This window comes from Bos mutus, chromosome 25 (assembly GCF_027580195.1).
Source record: "Bos mutus isolate GX-2022 chromosome 25, NWIPB_WYAK_1.1, whole genome shotgun sequence".
Taxonomy (NCBI): Eukaryota; Metazoa; Chordata; class Mammalia; order Artiodactyla; family Bovidae; genus Bos; species Bos mutus.
Genome location: NC_091641.1, coordinates 31,388,414 through 31,408,326, shown reverse-complemented (window position 1 = coordinate 31,408,326; position 19,913 = coordinate 31,388,414). Strand labels below are relative to the sequence as shown.

At 43.6% G+C, this 19,913-nt stretch overlaps 1 protein-coding gene across 2 annotated transcripts in view; it reads left to right on the top strand.

The window, feature by feature from the left end:
- Positions 1–19,913, top strand: part of TNFRSF17 (TNF receptor superfamily member 17) — a 131,174-nt gene that overhangs the window by 71,943 nt on the left and 39,318 nt on the right. The gene's annotated exons all lie outside the window — the stretch shown is intronic.

The following is a 19,913-nucleotide window of genomic DNA, read 5'->3' as shown; positions in this document are numbered from 1 at the left end:
TTCTGGTGATAAAATGTTGTTTCAGGTCTGCTAATGGTATTTTGGGTGCTAGCTTCCCTGGGTTGGGAAGATCTGCTGGAGAAGGGATAGGCTATCCACTCTAGTATTCTTGGGCTCCCCATGTGGCTCAGCTGGTAAAGAATCTGCCTGCAATGCGGGAGACCTGGATTTGATCCCTGGGTTGGGAAGATCCCCTGGAGAAGGGAAAGGCTACCCAATCTAGTATTCTGGCCTGGAGAATTCCACGGAGTGTATAGTCTATGGGGTCACAAAGAGTTGGACACGACTGAGTGACTTTCACTTTCCCTGGGCCAGAGAGACATTTGAACTTGTTTTGAACATAATCAGGGCTCTTAATTACTGTGAGAGATGTGCCTTATCAACTCATAGTCTTTATGTGGGTTAAGCAGAATAGTTGAGCCATTGGCACTGAGTTTAAACTCTGGTGCATTCACAGAGTAGGTGCTCAATAAACCCTATTGACTGTTGTCCAGGGATTTAGTCAAAGGTGTTTTGGGGAGCACCATCACCATTTCCCCTCTCTCCCTCCGTGTTTTAGGTGACTTCCTTCTTCTTTGAAAGTACCTGCGATGCGCTTTCTGAAGCTGGTTGTATTTGTGCTAGTTTATTCCACTTACTTGACACGGATGGTTCAAGTGTCAGGTTACTGACACCTGGTTCAGAAACTGCCGTTCTGATGCTGAATGCTCAGCTTATCTGTACACCAAATTGAATCTCAGAGCCAGAGTTTTGGGTAAAATAGAAAAGGATAGCTTTATTACTTTGCCAGGCAAAGGGGGCCACAGTGGGCTAATGGCCTCAAAACCATGAGTCCCCACTTGGAAAAGATAGACGTTCTGTAGTAATTGTTCAAAGAGGGTGTGATCAGCTCGTGAACATTCTTCTAATGGATCAGTGGTGAAGTAAGTAGGAGTCAGCATCATCAAACTTCAGGTCCAACTGGTCTGAGGTCTCTATGCTTGTGGGCAGCATACCATAGTTAACTTCTCCACCTGGAGGGGGTTCCAGTATCTGCAAAGATATTGTCTTGTGCATCCTTTGATGGGGATACAAGGCCTTGCCCTGAGGCTTCCTTTGACTGTTTCTCACTGGTCTCTCATCCCCTCCGTTCCCTAATTAACAACTGCTTAAAACTGCCCATTGGGACTCAGGGAAGGCTATAGAGGTTGAATGAAGGCTGCTTCCTATAATCAAAGAAATGGGGGACACAGAGAGGCCTTGTGCCCAGGAGCCCCACAGGGCCCTGCATGCTATCAATACTTCTAAGGAAGACTCCTTCCTTGCCTTTGCTAGCTCCTGGTGATAGCTGGCAACTCTTGGCCTTACTTGGCTTGTAGAAACATCACTTCAGTCTCTGCCTCTGTCTTCACATGGCTTGCTCCATGTGTGACTGTCCAAATTTCCCTCTTTTAAAAATTTTTTAAATTAATTTACTTTTTTGGCTGCACTGGGTCTTCATTGCTGCGTACATGGGCTTTCTCTAGTTGTGGTGAGTAGGGGCTACACTCTAGTTGCAGTGCCTGGTCTTCTCACTGCAGTGGCTTCTCTTGTTGGGGAGCAAGGGCTCTCTAGAGCATGGACTCAGTAGTTGTGGTACAGACTTAGTTGCCCCTCAGTATGTGGAATCTTCCTGGGCCAAGAATCAAACCCTGCATTGGCAGGCAGGTTTGTCACCACCAGACCACCACGGAAGTCCTCTCTCTTCTTATAAGGACAGCAGTCCTGGATTGGGGGCACCCTAATGACCTTATGTTAACTTGGTTACCTTATGTGACCTGATTACATCAGTAAAGATCCCAGTTCCAGGTAAGGTCCCATCACAGATACTGAGGGTTAGGGCTTCAAAGTACCTTATTCTAGGGCGACACAATTCAACCCGTCATGAGCAGGGCACACGCTGTTCTTTTGGGTTGACAACATAGACCAGAAAAGAGGGCTTCAAGAGCAGAGTGAGGACAGGACAGGACCTCTGTCCTTCGGTGGGAAGGTCCTAGGTGTGTCTGAACAAAAGCCAAGAGGACAGTGTGGCTGGAACAGAGTTCAAGAAGAAACTGAGGCCAAACAGGTTGAGGGGTAAGGGACCCAGGTGGTGGGTGCAGACCCTTCCCTTTATACCCTGTTTTTTTCCACAGGACAGTGCTGGCCCATGATGACCAAAATGACCACATTTTTAACAGAGATTAGAAATCTAGATTTTTAAAATATGAAACTTCTTAGTTTTTGAACATTAATAACAAAATTCATTTGATGCTATCAGTTCGCAGGATGGCATTGGAGGAGAGGAGGGAGTCCAAAAAGGCATCATGGAGAAGGTTCGAGTTAGTGAATAGGAATGAAAAAAATAAAGGACCCAGTTACCAGAATCCAGAGAAAGGAGCTGTAGATGTGGGACAGGGCTGCCTGGCAAGAGTTGTGGCCTGTAGTAGAGAAATACAACCAACACGCCGTATCTTGGCAAGGACGGTGCTGAGGATATTAATACCTCAGCCTCTTTCCTCCTGTGTCCTATTCGTCTGCAAATGTCTTCAATTGGCTGAACCCAACTATGAGCTAGAGGGCAGGGATTAACTGCCGTTGATGCGGTCCACACTGCTCAGCCTCCTGGGGCAGAAAGCAGGGTAGAGGCATAGAGGGTGGGTCTGGATGAGTACGTGGAAACCATTCAGCACAGGAAGCAACTCCATATGTCCTTGGCAGCAACGTAGAACTTTCCAACAGTCCATAGATAGAATGGGCCACCTGATGGATGAGAATGGTGTTATAGACAACCTAGTGGGGTCAGACATCAGCTGAGAGATCGGGCTACATGACGAAGTCTTTATCAAAGACTTTAAGAGATTAAATGATTCTGTGAAAGCTATTGCCACCAGCTGTCCTCCTCCTTTATCTATAGATGGGACAACAATAGTAATAACAACAACAATAGTAATAGTAATAACAATAACTGCCAACATGTAATTAACATGTAATGGACACATGGTGTTTGAGGTACTGTGCTAAGCTATTTGCATGTGCCACCATATTGATGCCTCACGATAACACTATTAGGTAGCTACTTTTACTGATGCCGTTTTATGGATGAGTAAACTGTAAACTGTGGATGGTGACTGTAGCCATGAAATTCAAAGATGCTTCCTCCTTGGAAAGAAAGCTATGACAAACCTATACAGAGTATTAAAAAGCAGAGTCATCTATCGCTTTGCTGATACAGGTCTGCATAGTCAAAGATATGGTTTTTCCAGTAGTCATGCACAGATGTGAGAGCTGGACCATAAAGAAGTCTGAGTGTGGAATAAATGATGCTTTCAAATTGTGATGCTGGAGGAGACTCTTGAGAGCCCCTTGGACAGCAAGGAGATCAAACCAGTCGATCCTAAAGGAAATCAACCCTGAATATCTATTGGAAGGACTGTTGCTGAAGTTGAAGCTCCAGTACTTTGCTACCTGATGTGAAGAGCTGACTCATTAGAAAAGACCCTGATGATGGTAAAGATTGAAGGCGGAAGAAGAAGGGGGTGGCAGAGGATAAGATGATTAGATAGTATCATTGACTCAATGGACATGAATCTGAGCAAACTCCAGGTGATGGTGGAGGATGAGGAGCCTGGCAGGAGTTCTGCAGTCCCTGTCCATGGACTTACAGAGTCAGACATGACTTAGCGACTGAACAACAACAACAACAGCATCAAACTGAAGCTTAGAAAGAACAGTAATTTGCCGGAGGTCATACAACTGTAACTGTCAGAGTTGGCACTTGAACCCAGGTTTCTGCAATGGATAGATGTAACCTGAAAGCCAGGAAAACAGTAGTGGTCTTTCAGTGAGAATGAGGAGGATGTATGGAGTTCCTCTGAAAAAAGTGAACCTCCCAGGCATAGGCATCTCTAAGAGTGGGACCCAGAGTTCGCTGTGGTCTCTCTCCAGTGTCTGGAGACAGGGCCTTTACTGGCTTCCAGAGCAGCTGAGGTCACCAGTTTCAGTTCTTCCTGACAGTTCACTAGGGCTCCGTCAGCTTTTCAGTCTCTGGCTGAGTCATCCATCAGCTAAGTACATAAACAGAGCTCCCTCTCCAGCTGGGAGAAAGGAGAGCTATAAATAATAAAGTTGGGGTTCCGCCTGGAACCAGATTCTCACGGGAGAGGACACTGGTGGCGGCCAAAGTCTGTCAGTCTTCCTCTTTGCTGATGTCCAGGCCTGGCTTCTGCTGATCCATGTGTCTTGGCAAACCGAATGGAAATGATGCCCTCCTGAGGCCTCTAACATAGATCAGCAGACGCTTTGTGCCTATGACCCAGGGCAGAATTGAGGGTCCTATTTTTCAGAGAGGAAGATAATAGTTTCAGGGCCACATGGCTCACTGTGGGGAACTATACTTTACAGCTGGCTTGTACTCAGTCGTGTCTGACTCTCTGTGATCCCATGGACTGTAGCCCACCAGGGTCCTCTGTCCATGAAATTTTTCAGGTAAGAATACTGTAATGGGTTGCCATTCCCTCTTCTAGGGGATCTTCTCAACCTAGGGATTGAACCCACATCTCCTGTGTCTCCTGCATTTTCAAGCATATTCTTTACCACTAAGCCACCTGGGAATCCCATACTTAACAGTATGCAACTATAAAATGGGATCATCATCGAATCCACTGCACGAGGCTGTAATGAAAACTAGAGGGTACCACGTAAAAAGTATGTGTAGATGGTACTTGATACCAAGTAGTCACTCAGTAAGTGTTTGTTGAATGAAAATGCCTCACGATATAATTCTAGAAGGAACACTTCTCTGTTAATTTTGCCCCACTATGTGTAACATTCTTGGATGAATTACATTAAATGCTTTCTCTACATGGATTGTGATAATCATATGATTTATTCTTTTCAGACTACCAGTGTGATAAATTACAATGATAGGTTTTCTTATGTTGAGCCATCCTTGCGTTCTGGAAATATACCCTACTTAAGATATACTATTTTCTGAATACACTGTTGGATTTTCTTGGCTAATTTTCTGTGTAGAATTTTCTTTCCTTTTTCCAGCTTTATTGCGTGTAATTGACTAGTAGAAATTTGTATACTTAAGGTATACAACTCGATAGTTTGGTAAACACTCACATCATAAAATAATCACTGCAATCAAACTAATTTGTATGAATCACTGCACATATTTACCATCTTCTTCTCCTGACTTTTTTTTAATGTGGTGAGGACACTTAAGATACATCCTGTTAGCAAATTTCAAGTGTGCAGTATAGTACCATTATTCATAGTAAATGTTGTACATTAGATCTCCAGAACTTATTCACTTTGCATTACTGAAACTTCGTACCTCTTGACCAACATCTCCTTATTTCTCCTTCCCTATAGCCCTTGTCAATCACCATTCTACTCTTTGCTTCTATGAGTTTGAGTTTTATTTTTTAAATGTTTATCTTTTTATTTATTTACTTATTTTTGACTGTGCTCTTTATTGCTGCATGCAGGCTTTGCAGTAAGTGGGGGCTACCCTTTGTTGCCCTGCACGGGCTGTAGGTACACAAGCTTCTGTAGTTGCTGCACACGGGTTTCAGGAGTTGTGGTGCACAGGCTTAGTTGTCCCATGGCATGTGGGATCTTCCCAGACCAGGGGTTGAACCTGTGTCCCTTGCATTGGCAGGCAGATTCTTAACCACTGGACCATCAGGGAAGCCTGAGTTTGACTAATTTAGATTCCACAAGTGAGATAGTGTAATATTTGCCTTTCTGCCTCTGCCTTACTTCCTTTAGCATAATGTCCTTCAGGTTTATACACGTCATTGCAAATAGCAGAATTTTCTCCTTTATAAAGGCTGAATAATAGTCCATTATTTAGATATATACCACATTTTCTGAATCAAGAAGTAGAAAGCCTTAACAGACCAATAGGAAGATTGATTCAGGAATTCAATTAAAAACTTCACAACAAAGAAAAACCCAGACTGCAGGAGTGAACACTACCAAACATTCAAAGAAGAATTACTATTGATCCTTTTTAAATTCTTCAAAAAAAAACACATTTTGTGAAGCTAGCATCACCCTGAGACCCAAACCAAAAAAACTACCAGAAAAGAAAAGTACAGACCAATATCCCTGATGAATATTGCTGTAAAAATCCTCCATAGAACATTAGCAAACTGAATTCAACAGTGCATTAAAAGGATCATATGCTATGACCAAGTGAAATTTATCCCTGGGATGCAAGAATGTTTCAATACTATGTAGGGTTTTGGGTCTACATTCATAAATAAAATGGGCCTATAATTTTCTTATATTGATCTTCTCTGGTTTTAGAATCAAGATTATACTAGTCTTGAGCTTCCCTGGTGGTCCAGTGGTTAAGAATCCACCTCCCATTGTAGGGGACACAGGTTCAATCCCTGGTCTGGGAAGATCCCACATACCATGAGGTAACTAAGCCCATGTGCCACAACTGCGGAACCCACATGCAGCAACTGCTGAAGCCTGCAGGCCTAGAGCCCATGCTCTGCAACGAGAGCAGCCTCTGCAATAAGGAGGTGGCATACCACAACTAGAGAGCAGCCCTCACTCACCGCAGCTAGGCAAAGCTCACGCACAGCAACAAAGACCCGTCACAGCCAAAAAAAGAGAAGATTATGCCAGTCTCATGTTATCTGGGCAGCTTTCTCTCTTTCTCTGTCTCAGATAGTTTCTTGAAAGTATCTACTTATAAAATCATCTGGACATGAAATTTTGGGAAGATGGAAGCCTTTGGTGATTTTTTCATTTTAACACTCATCAGTTTATTTTAGCTTTCTATTCCTTTTACATGCCTGTTCCTAGGAATTCATCTATCTCCCAAGCCATTGTAATGGCTGAATAAGAGTTCATCTAGTCTAGGTATGTGTGTGTAGGGGCTTCCCAGGTGGCCCTAGTGGTAAAGAACACGCCTGCCAATGCAGCAGATGCAGGAGCCATGGGTTTGATTCCTGGGTTGGGAACATCCCCTGGAGGAGTGCATGATGACCCACTCCAGCATTCTTGCCTCAAGATTTCCATGGACAGAGGAGCCTGGCAGGCTACAATCCATAGAGTCACAAAAGTCAGACATGAATGAAGTGATTTAGTATACACACACACGCACACGTGGTAACTCATAGACCAGCTGGGGGCCTGCCTACTACAAGAGGGATAGATGACATATGAAATTGTCTTAGAAACACCTACCATCTTACACCCCAGGGAATGTGGAAACCCAAAGTCCTCCTCTTATTTTCTGTTTCTTTCCAGGAAGTTTACCTTTTCCTGGTGTTCCCTGCCCCTTGGGGTTCTGGTTTGTCTATGTGCCGTGTCTTTTCCACACCAGGTCACACCTGATGTGAACTCAACTTCTTCAGTTCCCACAACAGCCAATAAAGCAGAGATTTTAGGGGAAATAATGGAGAGTGGTCCTTCCGTATAGTGCATGGCTTTCTACCACCTTACTGACGGTTTATCTCCTCTCCTCTTCCTGTCTCTGCCCCCCATCCTCTCCCTCTAAGATTCACCCCCAGCATCTTCTCTTTTTCTTTTTTAAAGTAGCTTCCCCTTCTTCCAAAGCCTTAGTACCCCAAAGCCTGAGAAAGAAGTGGAGACTCACTTTCTTACCCATGCACTTATTTAGTCACATTTACCAATAAAAGGAATTAAGTGAAGAGGAATTAAAGAGCCTCTTGATGAAGGTGAAAGAGGAGAGTGAAAAAACCAGCTTGAAACTCAACATTCAAAAGATGAAGATCATGGCATCTCGTCCCATCACTTCGTGGCAAATTGATGGGGAAACAATGGAAACAGTGACACTTTATCTTCTTGGCCTCCAAAATCATAATGGATGATGACTGTAGCCATGAAATTAAGACACTTGCTTCTTGGAAGAAAAGCAATGGCAGACTTAGACAGCATATTAAAAAACAGAGACATTACTTTGCCTACAAAGGTCCATATAGTCAAAGCTATGGTTTTTCCAGTAGTCATGTGTGGATGTGGGAGTTGTATGATAAAAAAGTCTGAGTGCTGATGAACTGATACTTTTGAACCTTGGTGTTGGAAAAGACTCTTGAGTGTCCCTTGGACAGGAAGGAGATCAAACTAGTCAATCCTGAATATTCATTGGAAGGACTGATGCTGAAGCTGAAGCTCCAGTACTTTGGCAACCTGATGCGAAGAGCTGACTCATTGGAAAAGACCCTGATGCTGGGAAAGATTGAAGGCAGGAGAAGGGGACGACAGAGGATGGGATGGTTAGATGGCAGAGTTTGAGCAAACTCCAGTAGTTGGTGAAGGACAGAGAAGCTTGGCATGCTACAGTCCATGGGGTCGCAAAGAGTCAGACACAATGGAGCAACTGAATAACAACAACCAATAAGACTGTTCTCTCTCCCTAGAAGGGATTCTTATTTTGCTATTAAAGATATAATTTTCTCAATTTTTTGAATCTATCCAACTTTGGGTATTAATTATCCAATGTCTAGCTAACATTTGGGCTATTGGGTCTTTATTAAGATGAGAAAAGGATAAATAGAGAATGACTGAACCTATACTCTGGAATGAAAACTCTACAACTTTAATAACTTAAATAGAAAGGCACACAATGGATTAAATGTTCTATACGATGGGATTCATTCTGATATTAATTTCTTGTACTTTCTCATGAAGAAACTTTACATTCTTCTTAGTTTGAGCTAAAATAATATTTTGATTGTGGTTCAGTTGAGTGTTCTTTTCTCCCCACTATTCTCTGTAGAAAGTGAAAGTGAAGTCGCTCAGTCGTGTCCGACTCTTTTGTGACCCCATGGACTGTAGCCTACCAGGCTCCTCCCTCCATGGGATTCTCCAGGCAAGAGTACTGGAGTGGGTTGCCATTTCCTTCTCCAGGGGATCTTCTCGACCCAGGGATTGAACCCGGGTATCCTGAATTCCAGGCAGACGCTTTAACCTCTGAGCCACCAGTGAAGCCCCCACTATTCTCTATACTTTCCTTTAAAATTTTTTTACTTAGGAATACATTTAAAAATTACTTGTTTATAGCATGTGGGATCTATCTTTGTTGCGGCATGCAGGATCTTATTAGTTGCAGCATTGGAACTCTTAGTTGTGGCATGTGGGATGTAGTTCTCTGACTGGGGATTGAACCCCGGCCCCCTGCATTGGGAGCGTGAAGTCTTAGCCACTGGACCACCAGGGAAGTCCCTCTGTACCTTCCTTTGTTCTTATTCCTTGATGTCTCTTCTGGAGGCAGTTGCTTCCTTGTTTCAAGTCCTTTGTGTTCTTTGAATTGAATTCTTAGTCTTCACCTCAGCAAGTATGCAAAGTTCCCTCCAAATACCCCGTGTTTGCCTCAGATAAGGGAATGTGTCCTTCTCTACTCTATTCAATAAACTGCAAGTTACAGAAAATCCAAATCAAGCTGGCTTAAACAATGGAAAGGATTTCTTGGCTCATGTGATGGAAGAAGTCTGGAGGTTGGATGGACTTGGAGTACTGTTTCATCAGTGTTCTGAAGCTGTTCTTCTGAGTCACTTTGTCCTAGAATAATGGGAAGGTCCTGGACCTCACAGCTGTTTAGAAGAAACAAGATTCCTGTTTCTTCTGCCTTGCTCTTAAGAGCAAGGAAATATTTCATGAAAAGATGCCAAACAATAATCATTATTACAGAAATGCAAATTAAAACCACAATGAGGTACTTCCCTGGCAGTCTAGCAGTTAAGACTCCAAGCTTCCACTCCTGGTGGCGCGTGTTTAATCCTGGGTTGGGGAACTAAGATCCTGAATGCCATGTGGTGAGACCAAAAACGCCCCCAGGAAACTACCCCCCTAAAAACCCATAATGTGATACCACTTCATTTCTATCACGGCAGCTATAATAAAAAAGAATAACAAATGGTGAGGATTTGGGGAAATAGGAACCCTTATATGTTTAGGGGTTCTAAGAGTCAGACACAACTTAGTGACTAAACCACCACCGCCACCACCACCGAACGTTTGTGGTAGGAATATAACATGGGGTAGTCACTTCACAAAACAGTTTTTGGCAGTTTATTAAAAATGTAAACTTAAATTTACCATCTGATCCATCAATTGCCAAAGTATTTTATAAGTGAGAGAAAAGAAAACATATGTCCCCATAAAGACCTGTACAAGAATGTTCACAGCAGCATTACTCATAATAGCCAGAAAGTCAAAACAAGTCAGATGTCCATCAACTGATGAACGAATAAACAAAATGTGGTATATCCTTATGATGAAATATTATTTGGTGATAAAAAGGAGTGAAGTACTGATATCTACTACGGTGCAGGTGAACCTTGAAAACATGCTAAGTAAAAGAAGTCAGCCACAAAAGACCATGCATTGTATGATTGTATCTGTGTGAAATGTTCAGGAGAGGCAAATTCAGAGACAGAAAGCAGATTAGTGTTTGCCTGGGGCTTGGAGTGGGACTAGAGTTGTCTATAAATGAGTATAAGGGCCCTTACTGAGGTGATGAAAATGTTCTAAAACTATGGTGGTGATAGTTGTACAGTTAAGTAAATTTACTAGAAATCATTCAGTCGTGTACCTGAAATGGTTCATAGTATGTTAGAAAAAAGAGAGAGAGAAGAAAATAAGAGAGAGAATGTTTTCCCAAAAGCCCCTAACAAACCACTTCTTCGATTCATTGGCCCACGCTGTGACTTAGGGAATGGGATGCACTGATGGGCCTTGATTCTGGAAAGAGAAAGCCCATGCCTGGAGCTGGGACTGTGGTTAGCTCACCTGAAGCACGTGGACTGTGGGGAGAGAGCACCACCTAAACCAATCGGAGTGAGGCAAGGAAGGTAGAAGTGAAAGCTGAGTGCGCAGCCACTAAGGTGTCAGCCACACCCAAGACTGACTGCTTAGTATGGTGACCCTACCCCTGCATTCTCTGGTCTGTTACCACGTTTGGTCTGAGTTCTCTGCCTGGTATGGCAAACGGAAGGAGAGGTTATGGGAAGAATCACTTCTTGAGAACATGGAACCTCACCTAGGGTGACCAACCGACTTGGTTTCCCTGGGATGGAGTGGTTTCCTGGGATGCAGGACTCAAGGTACCAACACTGGGGAACTCACAAGCAAACAGAGACGCTGGTCACCCGATGACCTCACCAAATACAATATTGAAGCGCTTCTAATGAATTGATCAATCTTGGCATCCATGGCTACTAATGCCACAGAAAGTCAATCATTGTGTGCCTCTGATGAACACACACCCAACACCACTTCTGAAATTTTTTTTTTTGGCACAAAATCTGAACCTAAATATAAAGAAATCTGTAGATATAATCAGTTAATAGGAAATACAGAGGCCATGGATGATGTGAAATGATTGCACACAGGCATTCTAGGACAAATGACAGATGACCTAAATTCTTCAATGAATAAATTGGAAGGGGAAAAAACAGGGATGGAGGGAGGATCTGTAGGTTGAAAGACACTTAAGAAGCATATCAACTGATTGCCTTATTCAGATCTTTTTTTTTTTTTAACTATTTTATTTATTTACTTGGCTGCACGGGGTCTTAGTTGAGTCTTGTGGTATCTTTAATCTTCATTGCGGCGTGTGAACTCTCAGTTGTGGCTTGTAGGATATAGTTCCCTGGCCAGGGATTGAACCTAAGCCCACTGCATTGCGAGTATGAAGTCTTAGCTACTGGCCCACCAGAGAAGTCCCTATATCTTTTTTTTTTTTTCTAAATATTTATTTATTTGGCTGCACTGGGTCTTAATTGCTACATGTGGGATCTTGGTTCCCTGACCAGGGATCAAACTCAGGTCCCGTGTATGGGAAGCAATGAATCTTAGCCACTGGGCCACCAGGGAGGTCCCACCCAGATCTTATTTGGATCCTGATTTGAAGAAATTAAGAGCGAGAGTGTCTGTGTGTCGTGGAATGTCTAACAAGATATTTGATGATATTAAGAAATATGTTCAGTTCAGTTCAGTTGCTCAGTCGTATCCGACTCTTTGCAACCCTATGAACCGCAGCATGCCAGGCCTCCCTGTCCATCACTAACTCCCGGAGTCCACCCAAACCCATGTCCATAGAGTTGGTGATGCCATCCAACCCTCTCATCCTCTGTCCTCCCCTTCTCCTCCTGCCCTCAATCTCTCCCAGCATCAGGGTCTTTTCAAATGAGTCAGCTCTTCGCATCATTTGGCCAAAGTATTGGAGTTTCAGTTTCAACATCAGTCCTTCCAATGAACACCCAGGGCTGATCTCCTTTAGGATGGACCGGTTGGATTTCCTTGCAGTCCAAGGGACTCTCAAGAGTCTTCTCCAACACCACAGTTTAAAAGCATCAATTCTTCAGTACTCGGCTTTCTTTATAGTCCAATTCTCACGTCCATAACAAGGATTTACTATAGAGCACAACAAATTATATTCAACATCTTTCAATAATCTGTATTAGAGAAGAATTGGGAAAATTTTATATGTGTAACTGAATCATTTTGCCATACACCTGAAACTAACACAATATTGTAAATCAAATATACTTCAATTTTTAAAATTATTGGTATAATACTGTATTGCGGCTAAACTTTCTCAGAAAGAGTCCTTACCTGTTAGATATACGTACTGAAATATTTGCAGTCAAAATGGTATGATGTCTACGGATTGCTTCAAAATAATCTGGGAGGAAGTGAGTGGGGGTCACACTAAAGACACGTTGGCCTATAGTTGATAATTTTTGAAGCCACGTGATGGTATACAAGGGTTGTTATGTTGTTCTCTTTACTTTTTGAAGGGTTGACATGTTCCCTTATCAGAACAATTAAAAGCAGCAGCAGGGTCTACGTAACCCTCCCTGCTCGGGGGCTACTCTTAGTCACAAGTAGGTCAGGGTCTCACCAGAATTTAGACTTTCACAAAATTCTGTGAATTTTCCAACAATTTGGGTGAAGGACAAGGCCAACTTTTCCTTATGCCAAATTAAAACAAAAGAAAACCAGGAACTTCCCTGATGTTCCAGTGGCCAAGACTCTGCAGTCCCCAATGCACAGGGCTAGGGTTCGATCCCAGGTCAGAGAACTAGATCCACATGGCACAACTTAGACCCAGTGCAGCCAAATAAGTAAATAGAGTGGAGAAGATCCCAACACATGGATTGAAGCAGGGTCTCCCACATTGCAGGCAGATTCTTTACCATCTGAGCCATCAGGGAAGCCCAAATAAAAAATATTAGAAAAAGAAAAGAAAACCAAACAACAATTTACAACTCCCATCTACTTTCAGCGTCGTTTCATTAAAGGAAGAGCATACAGACACCAATAAGATCATTTCAGAAGAGCTCAGTCTTTCACCTGGGCACATGAGCCTCACGGACAGCCTTGTTCTGTGTCCCCCATGTGTCAGTTCACCCTGAGACTGGCTACCCCAACACCCTGGGGATAGAAAGGGAGGCTGGAGGGCCAGCTGCTCTCACTTCTTTCCTGCTAATGAGGGAAGGACTTGGAGGCTGCTGTCATTACCACGTGTAGGGCTCTCAAACCTCCAGCCTCTCTAGAGGTTCAGGTGAGGGTCCCCCCCAACTGTGTCCCCTGGGACTCATGGATGCACTTCCCTTGAATCCTGGTAGTGTGTCTGTGGGAGGAAAGGGAGTTGTCAACTCAGGGAGGGCTTTTCTGCTTGATGAAATGCTTTGTACTTGAATGCAAAATAACAGCTGGGCTCAAGGCAGCAAGGGCCCTCTGTCTGTGCTCAGCTGTGGTGAGGGCTCCTCTGAGACCTCAGAAGAGTGGAGCTGGCCTTGCTCTTTGCATCCATTGGCTGCCTGGCTGTGCCCCTGAGACCCAAGCTACCACCTCATACACTGACTTGCTCCATTTTCCTTCTCTTTCTCCTCTCTCTAGCACCCCACCTAACAAGGGATTTTGATTTTTTTTCTGAAGGCAATACATTTAAAGATCAAAGCCTCCTTTTCCTTGAAACTCAGGCACATGGAAGACAGATCTTCTTTTGGGTGAAGAAATGTTCTAAAACTAGATATGGTGATAGTTGCAGCACAATGTCAGAAATGCATGACGTCCCACTAATGGTAGATGATATGTGTTTATTCATCATTCATTCAGTTGCTCAGTCGTGTCTGAATCTTTTGCAGCCTCATAGACTGTAGCCCTCCAGGCTCCTCTGCCCATGGGATATCCTGGACAAGAATACTAGAGTGGGTTGTCATTTTCTTCTCCAGGGGCTCTTCCCAACCCAGGGAACAAACCCACTTCTCCTGCATTGGCGGGCAGATTATTTGCCACCGTGCCACCTGGGAAGCCCGTGCTATATGTATTTTACTACAGTTAAAATAAGAAACAAACAAACAAAAAGAAACAGAGGTCCCTTCTGTTCTCTTTGGGGAAAACTCTTAAAGAAGGTCCAATATTAGAATATTGGAAATGGAAGAGATCTTAGAGGACATCTGGTCTACCCTGGCAATTCATAGATTAAGGATCCTGAAGTTCATCCTGGAGAAGTGATGGACCTCAGGACCCTCAAGACCACACAGCAATTTAGACAGAATTTCACCCTCTACCAATGGCTCTTGTTCCTGACAAGGGAGAGGCACTGGTCTTGTGTCTTTTCACAGTAATGATCTCTTGGACCTGGGCACCCTCAATTTATATGCAGCCACCAGACATGTTTTATTTGGCTGTATTGTGTTTAATATTCAAAATTAGTTGCTAGTATTTAAAATCAGGCAAATTCTGGGATTTCCCCAGCAGTCCAGGGGTTAAGACAGGACTTCCTATGCAGGATGTGAGTTTGATCCCTGGTTGGGAAATTAAGGTCCCACATGCTGTGGGGTGTGCAGCCAAAAAAAAAAAAAATTAAATTAAATCAAGCAAATTCACATAAATATCCAGATTTCCAGCATCTTCTACCAGAAAGTCTGGCAGCGTTGGGCCCATATTCCCACATGGCAGTGATGGGAGCTGATAAGTACCGGGTTCTTCCCACTTCTCCATAGTCCCCACCCCTCCCCACTGCCTCCCACTTATCCTCAGGCATCTGTTGTTTTTCTAATGTTCAGCCTGCTTTTGTCATTTCTCCTGCCTGCCTGCCCTGGGGAGGCAGGAGGATTGGCAGCCCTGCTTCAGCCTGGACTGGAGGACTGTGGGTCTCTGAACATTTTTCCTAGGTGCATTTCAGCTGCTGGATGGAGTACAGTAGGCCCTTTGTATCTGCAGTTTATCCACATTTGTGGGTTCAACTAATCATGGATCAAAACTGTTGCAGGAAGGGGGACCTCTTCCAGAAATGTTCCCATTTTACAGATGGGGAAGCTATAAGAGAAACAAACAGGGATGTGTCCAGAGAAGAAAGTCACTGGAAGGCTTGGCACTGTGTTTGAATGGTTGCAGGCTCAGAGTGATACCTCCATACAATGGAATATTATTCAGCCATAGAAAGGAATAAAGTTCTGATACATGCCACAGTATGGATGCAGCTTGAAAACAATGCCAACAAAAAGACACGTTTCATATGACTTGACTTATATGAGGTGCTTAGAAGAGGCAAATTCATCGAGACAGAAAGTAGAACAGAGGTTACCAGGGACTGGAGGGAAGGGGGGTTGAGAAGGTATTATTAAATGAATATAGAGTTTCTGTTAGAGGTGGTGAACAATTTTGGAAAAAGAAAGTGATTATGGTTGTAGGATATGCTGAATATAATTAATGCCACAGCATGGTTCACTTAAAAATGGTTAAAATGGTACATTTTATGTTATATACAGTTTATCACAATAAACACAATAAGGAAATAACAGAAAAATGTTAACATCTGTAAGAAGTTCCACGTGGTGTTGCTGCATCTTTCTCTAAATACAGAGACAGAGAATGTATTTCTCTAAATACAAATATGGTACTAAATACAGAGAAACAGGAATAAACATTTTTTAAAGTTTTGTTATCATCTAGGACACCACTGAGAAGTGAGTGGCCATTCCATTCCTACTCTTGACAACAACAACAACTCATTCCTCACACAGCAGTTCACCTGTTGCGCCCCTGTCCTTTGCACTCCCAGAATTTTGCATTCACAGCATTTAGTAAGTTGCAGTATATCATCTTTCAGGGTGATGATCTGATTAATGTGTTTTCTCGCTTGGTTATAAGCATCACAGCATCATGAGGGCAAGAATCGGGCCTGGTTTTTGGTTCGGCATTATATCCCCAGCGCTTAGCCCAGGGCCTGGCATATAGTTAGGATCTCAACAGATATTTCATGAATGAAAAGACTAGAAGTTCATAAAGAAGGTGTACTGAAGGTCAAAGTGTCACCAGTGAAGACACATATTCTGTAGCTGCCATGTTGCCCAGAGGGTACTTCCTCTATGACTCATGCAGCTTGGGGTTATTCTGCATTTTTGCTAGCCAGAGTCTCTTTCTACTGTTGGGAACCAAAAAACAAAACAAAAAAAACCTTCCATTATATAATCTCCCTGAGCCTGAGTTTCTTTACCTGTAAAATAGAGGTAATAATAGCTTGCCACTGTTGGGACAATTATGCTTAGCTGTATCTGACTGTTTGCAACCCCATGGACTATAGCCTACCAGGCTCCTCAGTTCATGGGATTATCCTGGAAAGAATACTGGAGTGGGTTGCCATTTCTTCCTCAAGGGGATCTTCCGCACCCAGGGATTGAACCCGTGTTTCCTGCATTGCAGGCAGATTCTTTACCACTGAGCCACCTGGGAAGTCCAGTAATGGAAGGTACTAATAGTACCTTCCATGTATTCATTTTAATAAGGACTACATCAATGAACTCAGTGTTCACCAAGATGATGAGAGAAAAAGAGGAGAAAGATGGCACCAAGTGTATTTCCTATCCTGCTGTAACAAATTACCACATATTAAATGGCTTAAAACAATCACATTTATTCTCGTATAGCTCTGGAGATGGAAAGTCCGAATTGGGTCAGCAAGGCTGCCTTCCTTCTGGAGGTTCTAGAGAACAATCTATTGCCTTGCCTTTTCTAGGGTTGCCCTTTCTTTCTAAAGGTCACCTGCATTCCTTGGCCCATGATCCCCCATCATTCCAACCTCTGTTCCTGTTGGGATCCCTCCTTCTCTGCTTCTTACCCTCTTGTCTCTCTCTTATAAGGACCCTTATGACTGCACTGAGCCCATCTGGAGAGTCTATGATGATCTCTCCACCACAAGATGCTTAACTCAATCTGCAGACTCATTTTGCCAAGTGCCTTTTGTCATGTAAGGTATCACTTTTCTTTGGAGGGCTCTTATGCAGCCTACCACTCCATGTGTCTGAAGTTTTGACTTGTAATTGTTTATGTGGTTATAAATATTCCAAGATTCCAAGAAAAATAAGTTATCTTCCCTGCCTTCAATGCTTACAATACTGTTGGGGAACGAACCATTTATCAGTTTGTGAAGACCCAGGTAGTGATCAATGCTGCCCTGAGAGGTGAAGGTGATGTTTTGAGAATATGAAGATGAATGTAAGGATCCTTTGTTTCACTGGGTATCTCCTCTGCTCAAACCTGCAGCTTACAACCTCATAGGCTATGCCTGCTCAGATTCTGGGGGCCACCTTCCCAGGAAAGACGATGGGAGTGTTGTCTCCTGGAAGTGTGTGACACAGCATTCCTACCTTCTCCTCACAGGAAGTGAGAGCTTTGGGAAAGGCAAGGTGGAATCTCTTCACTAGATCAGCAGATGTCTTTACTTTCTACTTTTGTAGATTCCTGTGGTCTGCATGTCTGTGTTTTCCCCAAATTCACATGTTGAAATCCTAACCCTAAATGTGACAGCATCAGAGGTAGGGTGTTTGGGAGGTGCTTAAGTCACCGTTCATTGGTGAGTTCTTAGTTTTTCAATTGGCATCTGTCCTGGGACCTGGTCCATGAACTCTGCTTTCCTAGAATAAAAATTGTGATGTGTGTCTCAGTAAGGATTACTTGATATGTGTGAGCTATGTGCCAAATACGAAGGTCTTAAAACTTACTTATATGTCAAGTTAAAAAAAATTTATTATGTGCTTATTCATTTGTCCTTGTTGGGTCTTCGTTGCTGCATGCAGACTTTTTTTCCCTAGTTGCAGTGAGCAGGAGCTTTTCTCTAGTTGCGGTGCACAGGCTTCTCATTGTGGTGGCTTCTCTTGTTGCAGAGCTCAGCCTCTCGGACACCAGGGCTTCAGTCATTATGGCCCACGGGCTTAGTTGCTCCACATCAGGTGGGATCTTCCTGGAGCAGGGATCGAACCCATGTCTCCTGCATGGGCAGGTGGATTCTTTACCATTGAGCCCCCAGGGAAGCCCTTATTGTGGTTCTGATTTGCAGTTCCTTGATGGTTAATGATGTTGGGCATCTTTTCTTGTGCTTATTGGCTGTTCGTACATCTTCCTTGGAGAAATATCTGTTCAGATCCTTTGCCCATTTTGTAATGAGTATATTCAATCTTGAAGGGTCTCCTAAATGATTACATGCAGCAGCCACTATAGAATAGTGATTCATTGTGGGAGCTCTGCTGTTGGTGGCCTCCATTTGAATCTCACTTTGGCCACGTATTAGTACATGACGTTGACCATTCTCTCCAGACCTCAGTTTTTCCTGTCCTATTGGGATAGAAATATTAACGACTTCTTAAGGTTGTTGTAAGGATTAAAAAGGCAGCACATATCAAAGGCTAGGCTATGGTTTTTCCAGTGGTCATGTATGGATGTGAGAGTTGGACTGTGAAGAAAGCTGAGCGCCAAAGAATTGATGCTTTTGAAGTGTGGTGTTGGAGAAGCCTCTTGAGAATCCCTTCGACTGCAAGGAGATCCAACCAGTCCATTCTAAAGGAGATCAGCCCTGGGTGTTCTTTGGAAGGAATGATGCTAAAGCTGAAACTCCAGTACTTTGGCCACCTCATGCGAAGAGTTGACTCATTGGAAAAGACTCTGATGCTGGGAGGGATTGGGGGCAGGAGGAAAAGGGGAGGACAGAGGATGAGATGGCTGGATGGCATCACTGACTCGATGGACGTGAGCTTGAGTGAACTCCGGGAGTTGGTGATGAACAGGGAGGCCTGGTGTGCTGCGATTCATGGGGTCGCAAAGAGTCGGACACGACTGAATGACTGAACTAAACTGAACTGAAGTATTATTAATACCCATAATGGAAATAACATTAACACTTACCAAATATATGACATCTCATTTCATCTACACAGCAATCTTGCAAAATAGGTTTGCTGCTGCTGCTGTCACTTCAGTCGTGTCCGACTCTGTGTGACCCCATAGACAGCAGCCCACCAGGCTCCCCCGTCCCTGGGATTCTCCAGGCAAGAACACTGGAGTGGGTTGCCATTTCCTTCTCCAAAATAGGTTTAATCATCTCCATTTTACAAGCAAGGAAACTGAAGCTCAGGGAGATGAGGGAATGTGTCCCTGGCTACACAGCTGGTAAAAGACTGAGCAGATTCCTACCTGGATCTGAATGACTGCAGTGCAATGCCGTGCTTAGTCGCTCAGTCATGTCAGACTCTTTGTGACCCCCTGGACTGTAGCCCGCCAGGCTCCTCTGTCCATGGAGATTCTCCAGGCAAGAATATTGGAGTGGGTTGCCATTTCCGCCTCCAGGGGACCTTTCCAACCCAGGGATTGAACCCAGGTCTCCCAAATTGCCAGTGGATTCTTTACCATCTGAGCTACCAGGGAAGCCCATATATATATATTTATATGGTGGCTTCTGATTTTCCACCTTTAATATGAGAGAGGTTGCTCCGGTTTATGGAGGGAAATGCCTCCACCATAGTGGCCTTGATTGGAGCAGGACTCTGTGACATCTAACACAGTAACTAACTGAAGGGCCCTCCTCAAATGTTAGTCTCCAGAAAGGTTTTAGGTTCCTACTGCTGCTGCTAAGT